This window comes from Athene cunicularia (genome assembly GCF_003259725.1).
Source record: "Athene cunicularia isolate RWA chromosome 1 unlocalized genomic scaffold, athCun1 chr1_part1, whole genome shotgun sequence".
Classification (NCBI taxonomy): Eukaryota; Metazoa; Chordata; class Aves; order Strigiformes; family Strigidae; genus Athene; species Athene cunicularia.
In genome coordinates, this window is record NW_020799091.1 from 31180946 (window position 1) to 31194696 (window position 13751).

At 39.9% G+C, this 13751-nt stretch overlaps 1 protein-coding gene across 8 annotated transcripts in view; it reads left to right on the forward strand.

Annotated features, from left to right (window-relative positions):
- The window catches only part of ENOX1 (ecto-NOX disulfide-thiol exchanger 1), a 381250-nt gene that overhangs the window by 209400 nt on the left and 158099 nt on the right, over nt 1-13751 (forward strand). Inside the window, exon 1 of one of the 8 annotated variants that reach the window (XM_026853260.1) lies at nt 12406-12570. The exons of the other annotated variants lie outside the window; for them this stretch is intronic. The gene's annotated coding sequence lies outside the window, so the exon portion shown is untranslated. Of the gene's footprint in view, nt 1-12405; nt 12571-13751 lie in introns of those variants that run through there. 8 annotated transcript variants of the gene reach the window in all.

The window sequence follows — 13751 nt, forward strand, 5'->3', positions numbered from 1 at the left end:
AAGACATATCTAAACATTAGAACTTTAATAAGAATTCAGTGATCGGTGTTTTGCCAGCAGTGTGGCAATGTGCTCTCTCCCACTTACCAGCTATTAGTACACAGTGTACAGTGTAATTTGGTCACTGGGTGCAGTAACCACGAAAGAGCAAAAGACTTAGCAAATTAAATCTGAAGATTTCCACTCCTACTGTAGAACAGATAGGTGTAATGTACCATTAAACTTTAAACCAAGTTATGTATCAGGACATTCAGATACTTATTTCTGAAGCCGTGTATAACCTCTGATATAATAAAAACTGGGAAGCTTGAGTTCCAGTTATGAATTTTGATGAAAAATCTTTAAACAGCAAACAGAGATACTCAAACAGCTCTGTGATATAATTAATCTTTCCCCCCCCCTCCTGCCTTATTGTTTATTCAAGTGTAAAATAAGGACTTGATCAAAAGTCCTTTGAAATAGGTGACAATCTGTCAGCTGTCTTGGCTAGAGTTTGGGCATCACATGCATGTTTTGTCTTTATAATAAACACTTCAGGTATTTCTTGAGTGTTGATGGAGCACATGATAAACCAGATGAAACCAAGACAAGTGAGTCTGTTCAGCCTTACGAAAATAATTTTGAGGAAAGATGTAAATTTATCTTCAGGATCAAAAATGTTATCATCAGCTGTCTAATGGGGATATAAGGAAGATGAAACCAGATCTTTCTTGTAAGAGGACAATGATGGGAGAAGAAATGGACACAAATTGCAATGTGGGAAATCCCAGCTGGATATTAGGAAAGTAAAAAAAATCTCAGTAATGTAGTCAATCATTGGAGCAGGTTTCATAGAGAGGCTGTGAACTCTCCATTCTTGGAGGTATTCAAACCTGGCAGTCTTGAGCAACCAGTTCTAAGTTGGCCACTCTTGGAGCGAGGGATTGCACCAAACAACTGCTAAAGGGACCATCTAGCCTGGGTTGGTCTGTGGTTCTGTGCTTCTACAAATTCTGTTATTTTTCTGTTCTTTGCTGTTTTCATCTAACTCTTAAATAAAGTTGAAATGTTCTGTGTGTTTTCAGAAACTGCTGGTTTTGCTTTCATTTGCTTACACAAATGAGAAATGGAAAGGTTGTTAAAGAAAGGATTCAGTGAACTGCAAAATCATGTACTTTTCTCTGGAACCGTGCATTTTATACATTTGGTTTATAATACCAGGTAGAAAATATGTGGTGAGAGCTCACTGCTTTTATGAGCCGAGATATCTATATCCATTTTTTTTTTTTTTTTTTTTTTTTTTTTTTTTTTTTTAATGAATAAAGCAAATAAAACCATTCTGTGGTGGTTTGGAATATTAAAACATCCCTGCATTCATGCTGAAAATAAGCTCAAGTCTAATAAACGTTATTATTGCTACAGATAGATCTGCTTTTCCATATAAATATAAACATCTCTTCTTGCTTGTTCTATTAATCTGCATCTCAGTGGAAGCGTGTCTTTTGCACAGCATGCTTTTGCAATACCTTTGCCACAGAAGATTTTATTTGGCAATTTGTTGAAGTGAGGACTTTTAAAAACTCTTGTCAAAAACTGACAATGAAAACGGATACTGTTTGAAATATAACAGTGTTTTAAACAATTTTCCAACTAAATATCCCAGATTAGCTTTTGCAAATTAAGGACTCATACATTTATATTTGAAATATTTTTTTCAAACTGTAAGCTAGAGAATTTTTTAAACAACTTCAAAATGAAATATCTTACGAACTAAAATTCTCCTTGCAGTTCAACAGAATGTTTAATATTATGGTCATCAAATTTGGCCTGATTTAGACTGGTCAAACAAACTTTGCGTGTCAGAGATTCTTATAACAAGGGAGAATGATCTCTTATCCAACACACAGTATGTTTGGAATATGAATATGGATTACATACACATGGAATATGATCGGGGGGTTTTATATGGATTTTGTGTTTTAACTCCAGCTGACAGCTGAGCCCCACACCACCACTTGCTCACGCCCCAGCCCCCTGGCTAAGATGAGGGAGAGAATCAGAAGGGTAAAAGCAAGAAAACCCTGTGCTGAGAGAAAACCAGTTAAATAGGTAAAGCAAAAGCCTTGTGTTCAAGCAGAACAAGGAATTCATTCAGTACTTCCTCTCAGCAGGCAGGTGTTCGACCATCTCCAGGAAAGCAGGGCTTCATCACATGTAACAGTGACTTGGGAAGACAAGTGCTATCACTCTGAACATCACCTGCTTCCTCCTTCTTCCCCAGGTTTATATGCTGAGCATGACGCCATATGGTATGGGATATCCCTTTGGTCAACTGGGGTCAGCTGTCTCAGCTGTGTCCCCTCCTAACTCCTCATGCACCCTCAGCCTCCTCAGTGGTGGGGCAACATGAGAAACAGAAGAGGCCTTGACACTGTGCAGGCACTACTCAGCAATAACTAAAACATCTGTGTGTTATCAGCACTATTTTGGTCACAGATTCAAAACACAGCACCATACAAGCTGCTATGAAGAAAATCAGCTCTACCCAGCCAAAACCAGCACAATGGACTTTGATAGATATGTTCTATAGTAAAAGTCTGGAAATAGTACAAACATACCTGATCAAGGGAAAAAAAAAAAAAAAAGTGCTGAAAACTCCTTAATTACATAGATTCAACCAATTGCAATAATGAGAGACACTCCAGTGATACTGCTTCAGTCAAAACTGGTCAAAAATATTAAATGACAAAGGAAGTCTATGTTTTTTCTAAGGCTAGTTGCATCTGAATAGATATTTGTGTCCTCTGAGAAACAGAGTAGAAACTAGCACAGAACCAGCATAGTTTAACATAAATACTGCACATGGTTATTTGTGCCTACCACATCATCCTATGATTATTGTTGAAACATCTGGTTTTATGACTAGGATTTTATTTTTGTTTGTTTGGGACAGGTCTTGCACAGTTCTGCCTTCCTGGAGAGAAGGAAAAAAATCCTTGAAAACTGATGTTGCTCATGAGAAATGTGTACAGTTAAGGCCAAAAGGATTTCATCAGTACTATTTACTAAGACAACAAGGGTTGTTTATTGGTACCATATACAGATCATTCTAAGCTTCGAAAAGTGAAATAATTGTGATCAGATTGGTTAAGTTTCACTCTTTCTTTCTGAATATTTGGTTTCTTGGCTACTGAATAAAGCTTTTCAGGAATAAAGCTTTGGCTCCACAAACCAAAATGTTTTGTATAGTTTAACTGTAAGCAGCCAAGATTGTGGTTTTGGAGAGGCTTGAACAATTTGTCTTCTTCCATGAAGCCTTTCTGAAGCATTTTCATAACAAAGATGTTGGTGTTTTACACACACAGTTTACTCTTGGTCAAGGAGTGCTTTAAATTGTATTTCATTTTCAGTACTTTTCCTCTACCTGCTAGTTGAGCGAAAATAAGCAGGATTTAGTTATTTTGTTTTAGAAATGTCTGATATACTAAGTATCTACATGCTTTAATCTCTAAGTAACATTTGCACAGTATTACAGTATTCTCAAGATCTTGCAGGTTATGACAGGTGACAACAGGCACTTATTCATCATTAGGACACAAGGGATTTCCAAAAGCAGTGGATTTACGTCCTCTTTGAAAGTTGTTTTTTTTTTCTCCATGTTACTGAATAACAAACTTCAGAAGGGATGCACTCAGTCACGCTTTTGCTTACATGGAAGCATGTCCTATGTTTATTTAATTAATGCTTACATATGTGTATGCCTTCTGAAGAGGCTAGGATTACCCAAAAGTCATCAGGGAGAATCTTTGAATGTGAATGCAGACACAAAACAATACCTAGGAAAAAAAAAAAGTCTAATTTAACACACGGCGTAGCTGGGAAATTAGTGCTGCCCGGAATGTCGAGTAAGCTTATAATGCAGAGCTAAGCCTTACAGTAATATATGAAGAGCAGTCGGGTACAAAATCGAGATAAATATCTCACTTCTATCCACGGCTTCCTTGTCAGGCTGTCGTCCTTTTCCTTTCCACTATTTTACAAGAAACATCTGCTTTCTAGAGGAGGGGGAAGGTGCAGCTATAGAGAGTGGGAGTTTTTTCTTGTTTTTTCTTTTTGCTAGCACTGTGGATCTGATAATCCTCTCTGTTGTCTGGTCGTTGCTTTTCTGTATAGCTAAATTGATTCCACTGCTTGATTCCACCAGCTGCATTACAGAATGGCAGTGTGTCCTCAGCGCACACCTTCTTAGCATGCTCATGTTTTAGGAAAACCCGTCTGAGTCTATGTGTATATAATGACTTCTGTCATATGTCATGGGATACCTTCTGAGGTCCAACACCATGGCTTTCACGAGGAAGACAGATACTCTTTCTTCGTTCTGAGGCACGGTTTCACCAGGGTGAGGGGCCGCTGTAGCATTAGGAGCACTTGGCACACCTTGACTTGCTAAAGATGAATGCTTCGTAATGAGAAATTATGCTACCAGACAGCAAATTAGTGATTGATGTAAAATGGAGAGTTATAGATTGTAATCGTGCTAAAAAAGATATGAGATGATGCTTAAAGTATAATTTTAACAGTATTTAATTAAGTGGAACAGTAGATTAACCACCACTATCCTAACTAAACACATATAGAAGAACTGCAGAATATAAATGCTCATTATTGCTAAATTGCCTCTGCTGTCAGTGACTGACTTGGAGATGGGGTCATTGACTGGGAGCTGATTTAAAATTGCTCAATGTACAAACTGAATTTTAAATCTTTTCCAGTTGTCCTCCTTTAATTCAGGCAGGGGAAGGCAACTTCTCTGTTCAGTGCTGTGTGGTACACTAGTGGGTAGAAGATGACATATTTTACCTGGTCACCAAGATATCGCTGTGTCATTTCACTCTGTGTGTAGCAATTAAAACAAAGTGAATCATTTACTCAACAAATTCAGTCTCTTGTTCTTCCAGTGGAAGTATTATTATCTCTAGTTTATTTTCTGTTTGAATTGCCTGATGGCAGATTTCTCTCATCACCTCAGTTGCTGACAAACTGTAATTAGGTATCCCTGTGCATGGTGCTAGCTAAAGAAGGTGCAGAGAGCTAGTTCCTTCGCTGGTTTGTTTAATTCCCTTTGTGTGCTGGCTCCAAAGGATTTTGGGAGCCTGGCCTCCCTTGCTTTGTCAGTGTGTAAATCCCTTATCAATTATACCTCCTATTCTGGAAGCAAATCATGGAGTGTACAAGCTTCGAATTTGCTTTGCATGACTAATTGTAGGAAACAGACGTAAAAGGAGCTTGTGTTCAGCCACAATAAATTGTCGATTGTTAATTTGAAGTGAATATTTATAACTTTCTTTTTACTATTTGCCTGACACTACTAGCAATTAATTTGGTATTCAGCTAATTCTGCCTAGGCTATGCCTGGTCAGAATTTTCTGTCCCTGCATTTCCAATACATTTCCTACACACTATTTTGTCCTTAATGCCTTTATAGCTTGTTTATTGGAAACAGGTTTTTAATTATTTTTCAACAGTATTGGAGACCTGATTTAATGAGCAGTTGTTAGATATACTAGAGAGACACATTCACCTGATTAATGTGATAGTTAAATGAGCAGCAAAATTGCCTCGTGAAGAAGCAGCTGTACACAGAGTTGAAGCACTAAGAAAGTTTGAGGGAATGAGGCAAGCTGAAGGCTAAATATAAATATACAGTGTTAGCTTGCTGCTTAGGTGGTTGGTTGGTCTGTTAGTTATGTGCACATGTGCACACACATGTCTGTATTTATTAGGAGACAGTTTATATAGGCTTGACTGAAATATACTGCATTGGAGTGATGGGGTATTCAAGGACTGTAGAAAAAAACCTAGGAGAATGGGTCCTTCAGGTGTGTGTTGGAGATGAAATTGTGCTGCAGCCAGCACTTTAATTGCATGCAATGTTGGCATCCAGCTTCAGTGCTAATGTGCGCTTTTGGAATCAGATCCATCCTTTGGGAAATAGGTCTTTTCTCAGAGAGAGGAAGGGAAGAGAGAAGTAGTTTGACCCTCTTTAGTTGGCAGAGCTCACACTGGGATATTTCTTGTGTTACTGACTTGCTCCTACCGGCAGCACTTACATTCTCAGTTTGCAGGCTTGTGGTCAGCTTAAAGGATCAGACTAGCATGATCAGAACAGAATTTTATTACAAGATACTTCCACTCGTGTTTAGATGACATCTTCCCTCCCCTTTGCAAGTAGTGTTTGCAAAGCGAGATGTCGCAGTGAGGGCCCAGCAGAAACTCATGACTAGATCACTAAGTTTCATTCCTGCAGAGGGTGGGGAGAAGAACCACAAGGATATTAGTGCAGACATGGTGCACTGAGGCCAAAAAGTGGCACAGCAGCAGACACAGCTAGAAGAGGAGAGTTGAGGAAACACAACGCAACTGGCTTCTTCCAACTTTGCTTATATGTTGGATATCTCCTCACAAGAATGTTTCAAAGTCATGGCATGATGTAAACCATCCCACTCAAACTTACTGGACCACTTATAGCTCAACACAACCCCTCTGATTTCAAGTCAGAGCTGGTGACTTTGTGTTCCTGCTCACTCATACAGCAGTGGAGACAGGAGCTTTTCTTTCCAAAATGAAAGATGAGCTGACTTTTTGCATGGGATGTTGTATTCCTGTTCACATGCTTTCAACCAGATGAGAGCTGTACAGATTACAAAGAACTCAGCCTGGGAAGACTTTCTGTGCCATGCAGTCACTTTGGGAGCATGGAGTAGGGAGAAGACTGATAAGATACTTTATCAAGATCAAAACTAAGTGAAACTGGGCTGGAGCATTACTGGGATTTTAAGATATTTTGAAGAAAATAGAGAAAAATAAGAAGGCAAATAACATACCTATCTGGAAAAAGAAAATGCTCTTGTGAGTGACAAGCACCCTGCACCACCTTCACTGGTTCAGGTTGTCTCTGTTGTGAAAAGTAACTTGGACAATTCTTTGGAAAGCATTTTTAATTTCTTGCCTGGGTAACATGATGGACATATAAATTACTTTAATTATGCCTTGAATGCTTATTTCAAAGCCAGGAGGGATGCTGGTCTGATGGGTAGAGAATCAGACTAGAATACAGCAGATCTGGATTAATTTCAAATTCCTGTTATATCTTTGCCTTAGCAGGTAACTTTTTTTTTTTTTTTTGTCTGTGCCTCATTTTATTGTCTGCAAAAAGGAAATAATGATTCCTGTGTTCCACCCATGCTGTTCTGCCTTACCAATTTAGTCAGTAGGATTTCTGGGGCTTTATTCGTCCGTGTCTTGGGTTAGCAGTACTCCAGCCCTCCTGGGCCATATCAGCTCTCTGTTTCAAAAGCTTTTGTCTTGCCTGACTTGGAGGGAGAGTTCCCAGTGATGTGTGGATTTGGGCTGTACTTGCCTTTTGTTACCTTTCATATAGCATCTTCCTTAGACCTATTTTGTAGGGGAACCAGGGTGCTGGAGTCATCTTGGTGGCTGTGCAGGACAGCTCTGAGCATTGCAGATCACCTTGTGGAAGCCTAAAACAGGCCCCGGCTCAACAGACCAACTGAATACAATCTTAATCTCTGCCTATTCAACAAATGCTTTAAACATAAACATGTTCCAAAGTGTTTTGCTATAGATGGGTGAGCTCCAAAATGTACTGCTGCGCTTTGCTAGATAAGGATCAGTATTTTCTCTGAAAGAACTCATTATAGGACAGACACATTAGTGCTGCCTGCATTTGTAGGTAAGAGACTTGACACTTTGCTATCTGTGTGGCAGCCAAAGTAGACAAAACCAGAAAATATTTTTTTAAATTGCTTCCTGACATGTAAATAGAGATTATTTAGTGTGATTATTTGCACATGTATTATAGATTAATGCTCTCAAGCTAAACTATGTGATGGCAACCACTGACGCTAATCTTGTGTTCTTTATTCTTCAAAACCAACAAAACTCATCTGCTGGAAGATATATCGAATGTTGAGTCCAAGGTATTTTATTTTTCTTATGTACAATTTAAAAAGCACATCGAGATAAGAAAGTTGAAGTGGTATAGGTTATGTGTTCCGACACAGTTCTCCTGTTTTTTAGAAGAGCCTCAAATGATTTAAGAAGCTGCTGATTTAAAAACCAGCAAATGATATATTACATTGTCACCTTTGAAAACTTTGGGAGTTTAATGTAATTTAACATCTGGTCATTTATATGTGACTGCAGCTTGTCATAAACCTAATGCTGTGCAGCTGATAAACAGCGACAGAAAAAGTGGGCGATCCAAAGTACATGCAGTCAAAGCATCCTGGCCTGCACGTATCAACTGAATAAACCACATATGGAAAACTGTCAAGCCTGGACTTTTAAAATGCATGAGACAGGGCAGCATATGAGTCAAATGCAGCAGCCAAAGTTTGTAAATCAGCTGTCTAATACATATATATTTAATACATACACACATATATCCATATATACATATATGCGTTTATATACTATTCAATATGTATTCAAACCTGATACAGAAGTGTGAATGGCTAAAGTGCTGTACACTTGCCTTCTGAAAAACTGCCTTCTTCCTTCATCCCTGTCCTCAGACTTAGCAGTCATGTTTGCAGAACTCAGCCGTTCACTAGCGTAATGCTAAAAGGAAAATTTGGCATGATTTCCTTCGTTGTAAGTGGGGCCCTTTCCCTAGTTTGCTCGACACAGATATAGTCCTCTGCAGTTCCTGAAAGGGATTAAAATCCCTCGCTACCATCTTCATCCCTTGTATTTTTAACACGTGCACACTCTGCAACTCTCTTAACGATGTAGATTTTTTTTTTTCTTCCCAGGACCCAAGTATGAATATTCCTGGTAGGAGGCACATAACAGAAATGCATTTGACAAATGCTGCTGCCTCTTTCCTTGGATATGGGAAAGCATTTTGTTGAAATGGGAAAACCAAATGAATAGAGTCTGCCAGTCCTGCACGCCTCCTGTCTGCAAGTATCCCCACCCTGGGGACGTGGGCTGTGTTACCGACTCAGGGGAATGGGTTTAGAGGAGCCCTTTGTTGAAATATTGGCAGCACATCACTGGACTCGCTGTCGTTGCAGATGGAGCGCTTTGCCGAACAGATGGATTCTCAGCTTTCTGAAAGAAAGGAAAGGTACTTGATGTACCACAGTGGGAAAGGAGGGGGGTATTCCAGACGTGTGGAAATGCAGAAAAGAAGGCACGTTCTGCGCTTTTTGGTGCACTTGGAGCCTAGCAACCTCTCTCTGGCAAACTTTGGAAAGCATAAGCACAGCGTTCTGTGAGAGGGTAAAGGGACTGTAGCAGACGTGGAGGAAGTAATTTGCACAGAAGCAATAAAAATGAAGGCAGAGTCTAGGAAAAGCTTGCTTTCCTGGGCGTATAACTATTACATGCTAGGGATGCGGAAACGCTCCTACCTAGGATCACAGGTGCACCCTGTTAAGGCACCGGACTAGTGCTGGAACAGCATAACTGGAACAGAGGACCAGTTAATATTTTAAGGTCTCTTGTGATGTGAAAGAGAAACGTTACCTGACACTGAGAAATTAGAAATCCCCATTTTCCAGCAGTATTTGCATTGCTTTTGAACCATGATGGTGCAATTTGTACAGTAATATAGATACTGTATTGCCTCTTTTCTTGTGCTTTTCTTCCTCCCCTCCTCACCTCCCCATCTTGTTCATACCTCACTTCCATCTTAATTGGTAGGGCAGGACCAGTTCTGTGCAACACCCAAGAGCCTGCAAGCCTGTCTCAAAATGATGTTATCTGATCCAATATTTACTGCTAAAATCTTCATGCAATTGCCAAGTGGAGTGTGATAAGGAAGCAGCATGAAATGAAAGGAATTATCATATTTTGGTGTTGTGTGTTAACTCTACAACTTTTTGGTCACTTCACACACACATACAGTTTTAGCAGAAATGTTGTACTTTATCATGGTACAATTTAGGATAGGATGACAATGGACTTTATTTTTATCTCTTAGTTTAATTAGACAATTTCAACATCCCTTGAATGCAGACGTTAAAGCTGTTTAGTAAGGATGCGAAAGGCCTTGGAAATCCAGATTTTCTGAGAAAAAAAATGAATGTGATAAAGGGCAAAAATGTCAAGATTCTTTCAAAGTGCGATTTGCTGCTGAAAGCAGCTATGCAAAAATATCACTTTCTTAAATAATGACTCTGGCTTTTGTTCATACTCAGGGTTGTGTCTGCAGCAATAGAAATGTCTAAAGTCTTTTTCCTGAAAAATAAAGCATACTGGATTACATGCCCACTTGTGCATCAACTGTGCTCCATTTTGCAGGACCAAATTCTCAGGGAGGCTTTGAGATAAAATAAACAAGGAATCCCATCATTGAATTTTAGTATGAACATTTTTCAGACCGTTGTGTCTGGATCTCTGCCAAGTTTGAGCCCTATAATAAATTAATTCCAACCCACACAAAAGAGAAGGAAAAAAAAATCAAAAACTTCTACAAGATAAAAACACTGGGCAATTTTTATAGGGAAACAAGTGGCCAAGAATAATTTATTGGAAAAGTAATTATCTAAAGAGAGAGGGGACTCTTCTCTCTAATTAGAAACAATAACATTTTCCAGCCTTACTAAACACAGTGTAGGAGGAGCATCAGCATTTTGCTTCACCAACCTGGTTAAATCGAATATAAAGTTAGGATGTTGCTTTCCACTTGTTTTATTTCTCCTTCCGCCCAATATTGCAACTAAGTCCACTTCCCTCTCTGTGGCAAAATCTAATCTGGCCACCACAGGACCTGTGAAATTCATGGAGGTGATGAGCCAGGGTCTGCTTTCTGCATTGTATGTCTGGCTTTATTGAATCTCTAGTCACCCTCAGATAATAAATATTTCATATGTTGGACAGGTGAAAGGTTTCATTCAGCTGCAGATCTGCTTCCAAGGCAACCGATTCATGTCATTTGAACAGTTTAAACATGTTGAAAACAAAGCTTCCTTTCTGGTTTTCTCCTCTATGATTTTATGTGTAAAGCATTATCAGTCTCCCTCCTGTCCCTCCTACAAGCAGATACAGAAAAGCCAGTAACATTAACAAGTAATTCTAAACAATTTATAACCTAAATGTATTCTCTCCAAGTCAAGATGGGATGAAAAATGCCATTTCATTTTACAAGCATAGAATAAATACCTAGAGATATGAATTTGCCCGAATTAGCATCTTTAAGTACTCTGTATGCAAAAAAATGTATGCAACCACCGTACTACATTATGCTTTACAGTATGTTTCCCCATTACATTGGGTGTTTCCTCAATACCATTTTCCAGTATTTCTTTTATAGAGTTAGGGGTTTTTTTTTGGACAGGGGGTAGCACCCCAGGTCTTTCTTTGAGAAAAGTTACCAGGAAGATTGTTAGCAAAATGTCTTCAACCACATCTGATTTCTGCCAGTGTCAGTTCTTGTGACAGATCTTATGGAAAATGTCTGCTCTATCCTTTACATCTTGCAGCTGAATAGGCTCTTCTAAAGCATAGTTTTACTCTTTCTTCATCTGCACATTTCCAAGCATAATGAACAGCTGCCCTCCTTCCTCCTCTCAAGCCCTCCCCACATCTGGACTTTCTGCCTTGTGCTGTGCTCCGTGCCCTACTCCCTACCAATGCCTGCATCCACTGCCGATGACCAACAAGTGTTTCTCTTTCCCATCTGCTGCATCAGTTGTGAAGAAAGGGGAAGTGTATTGGAGCAGTGGTGAACTTTTGGTAGATGGGCTCTAAATAAAGGGATTTCCTACAATCTCGGATCATGCTGAGAGACATTTTTACTTTCATCTGACCTTCTATGTGGATGTTCCCTTTAATGCAATTATGGCAGAGTGGTGGCATTTCTCCAGAAGGCACAGAGCGGTCAGGAAATAAGATAGAGGATACATCTTGGGGTACAGTTGAGGAGTTTTAGGTATTTGGGTGGAGATCCATGCATAGGTGGCTTGTTTCATCACTCGGTCCACTCTTTCTACTTGCTGTACTGGTGCTTTGCAGTGGTGCTCTAACTGAGGACTAGGAGGACATTCTAGATCAATTCAGAAAGACTGGCATGGCATGCATAACTACTAGTTTGGGTTTAGGGGGGAGACAGAAAGTGGGTACAGTTTGTGGTAGGCATCTTTGTGCCTGGTAGCTCTGTGGCTGATGTCCCTATTAGAAACAATTAAACCTTGCAGCTCTCTTCCTTCTGTTTCCAGGCATATAGATTTTAGCCAGCAGGTCTCTGGTTAACCCCTCCTCGCTGTTGTTTATTTCCTGCCGCTCTGCAGACACACCACTGAGCGTTAAGTATGTGAACTCAAAGACGCTCCCTCCCTCACGTACAGTCTTAATAGCAAACAGTCACGAGCCGGGCTTCTCCAGGCAGGATTAGTTCTACCTAAGAAATATAGGCTTCAGGAGTATGCCCTTTCTCTCACCTTTTTCATATTGCATTAAAAGAATCCAGTTCAAGAAACTACAACTGTGTTTATTCGAGTGTTGAATTTGGAAATAGTGCCAGGATCCCCTGCCACGGCATGTTTGAACCGTGAAACCCAGGTCAGTTCCATTTTTTGGTTTTCATGTACTGGCACAGTGCTGCAGAGGTTTGAGCTTCCAGGTCTCTGTGGGAGCAATACTTCTTTTAACATGCAGAAAACATCGTACTTGATTTTATAACCTTACCTCTTGTTTTGGGTGTTTTGGTTTTTTTTTTTTTTGTACTACTAAACCAAAATGTCAGGGTGGCATGTCAGTAAACAATACATTCAAAAAGGATCACGCTGACAAGCTTGAAAATGAAATGCTGTCTTTTAAACAGGCAGGAACAGCTCAGACTTTCCTTCCTGCCCACCAGGCTATCCCCGGACTTGAGGGGACAGCTGTGCTTAATCTGCCTTTTGCTCTGTCACTGTGACTGCTGGCTATTCCACTGTATAACATGCTCTTGGGCTGTGGGAGGATAACAAGTTTCAATCACTATTCACTGAGCTTGACTTTGTGACTCAAAGACTACTGACTCAATTGCCCCTTATTTTGGTCAGTGAATCAACCCCTTCTCCATCTTTCAGCCTTCTATGTTATTTGGGATTTTGTGGGTTTGTCATATTGTTAGAAAGAAAGGTGCTGGGGCGGCTATTGCACTGTCTGCAGCTGAGGGATGTTACTATGGTTGCCTGGGGTACTTTCTGAGAAGGCTAGTCTTGTTCATAAATCTACTCTAGATCTCAGACTCCAAATTTCACCCAAACTTGGTTTGCATTTCTGAAATTTCTTATGCATAGTCTTTTCACTGCAAGGTGGATTTTCACAGGGACGATCAAGAGTAGCAAGATTTAGTACCTGCAGTGTTTGTTCCCCCCAAATATATGTTGGATGACTCTGAAGGCGCAGGACTGTCTGTTTATTGGGAAAACATCTGGAGTCAGCAATGCTTTGTGCAAGGAAATTTGTCGGTGTTCGACTGTGGTGTGGATCTGGCTTTCCTTTAATTTCTGTCCCTTGATCCCCAGTGGCTGTATGCTTTGATGTCGCTAGAATGCTCTTGGAGTGTGTTCCTCTCAGTGAAGGTTACGCTGCTGCAATTTTTTTACTGTTTCATACAATGGGTGAAGAATAGTCTGGAATACACCCAAACATGGGCTTTTCATCACCAGGAAACCTGCAGTTAGAGCCATTGTCCCCTTCAGTCACCAACTAAGAGTCTGGAGAGCAAATACTGTGTCCAGCCCAAAGTCTTC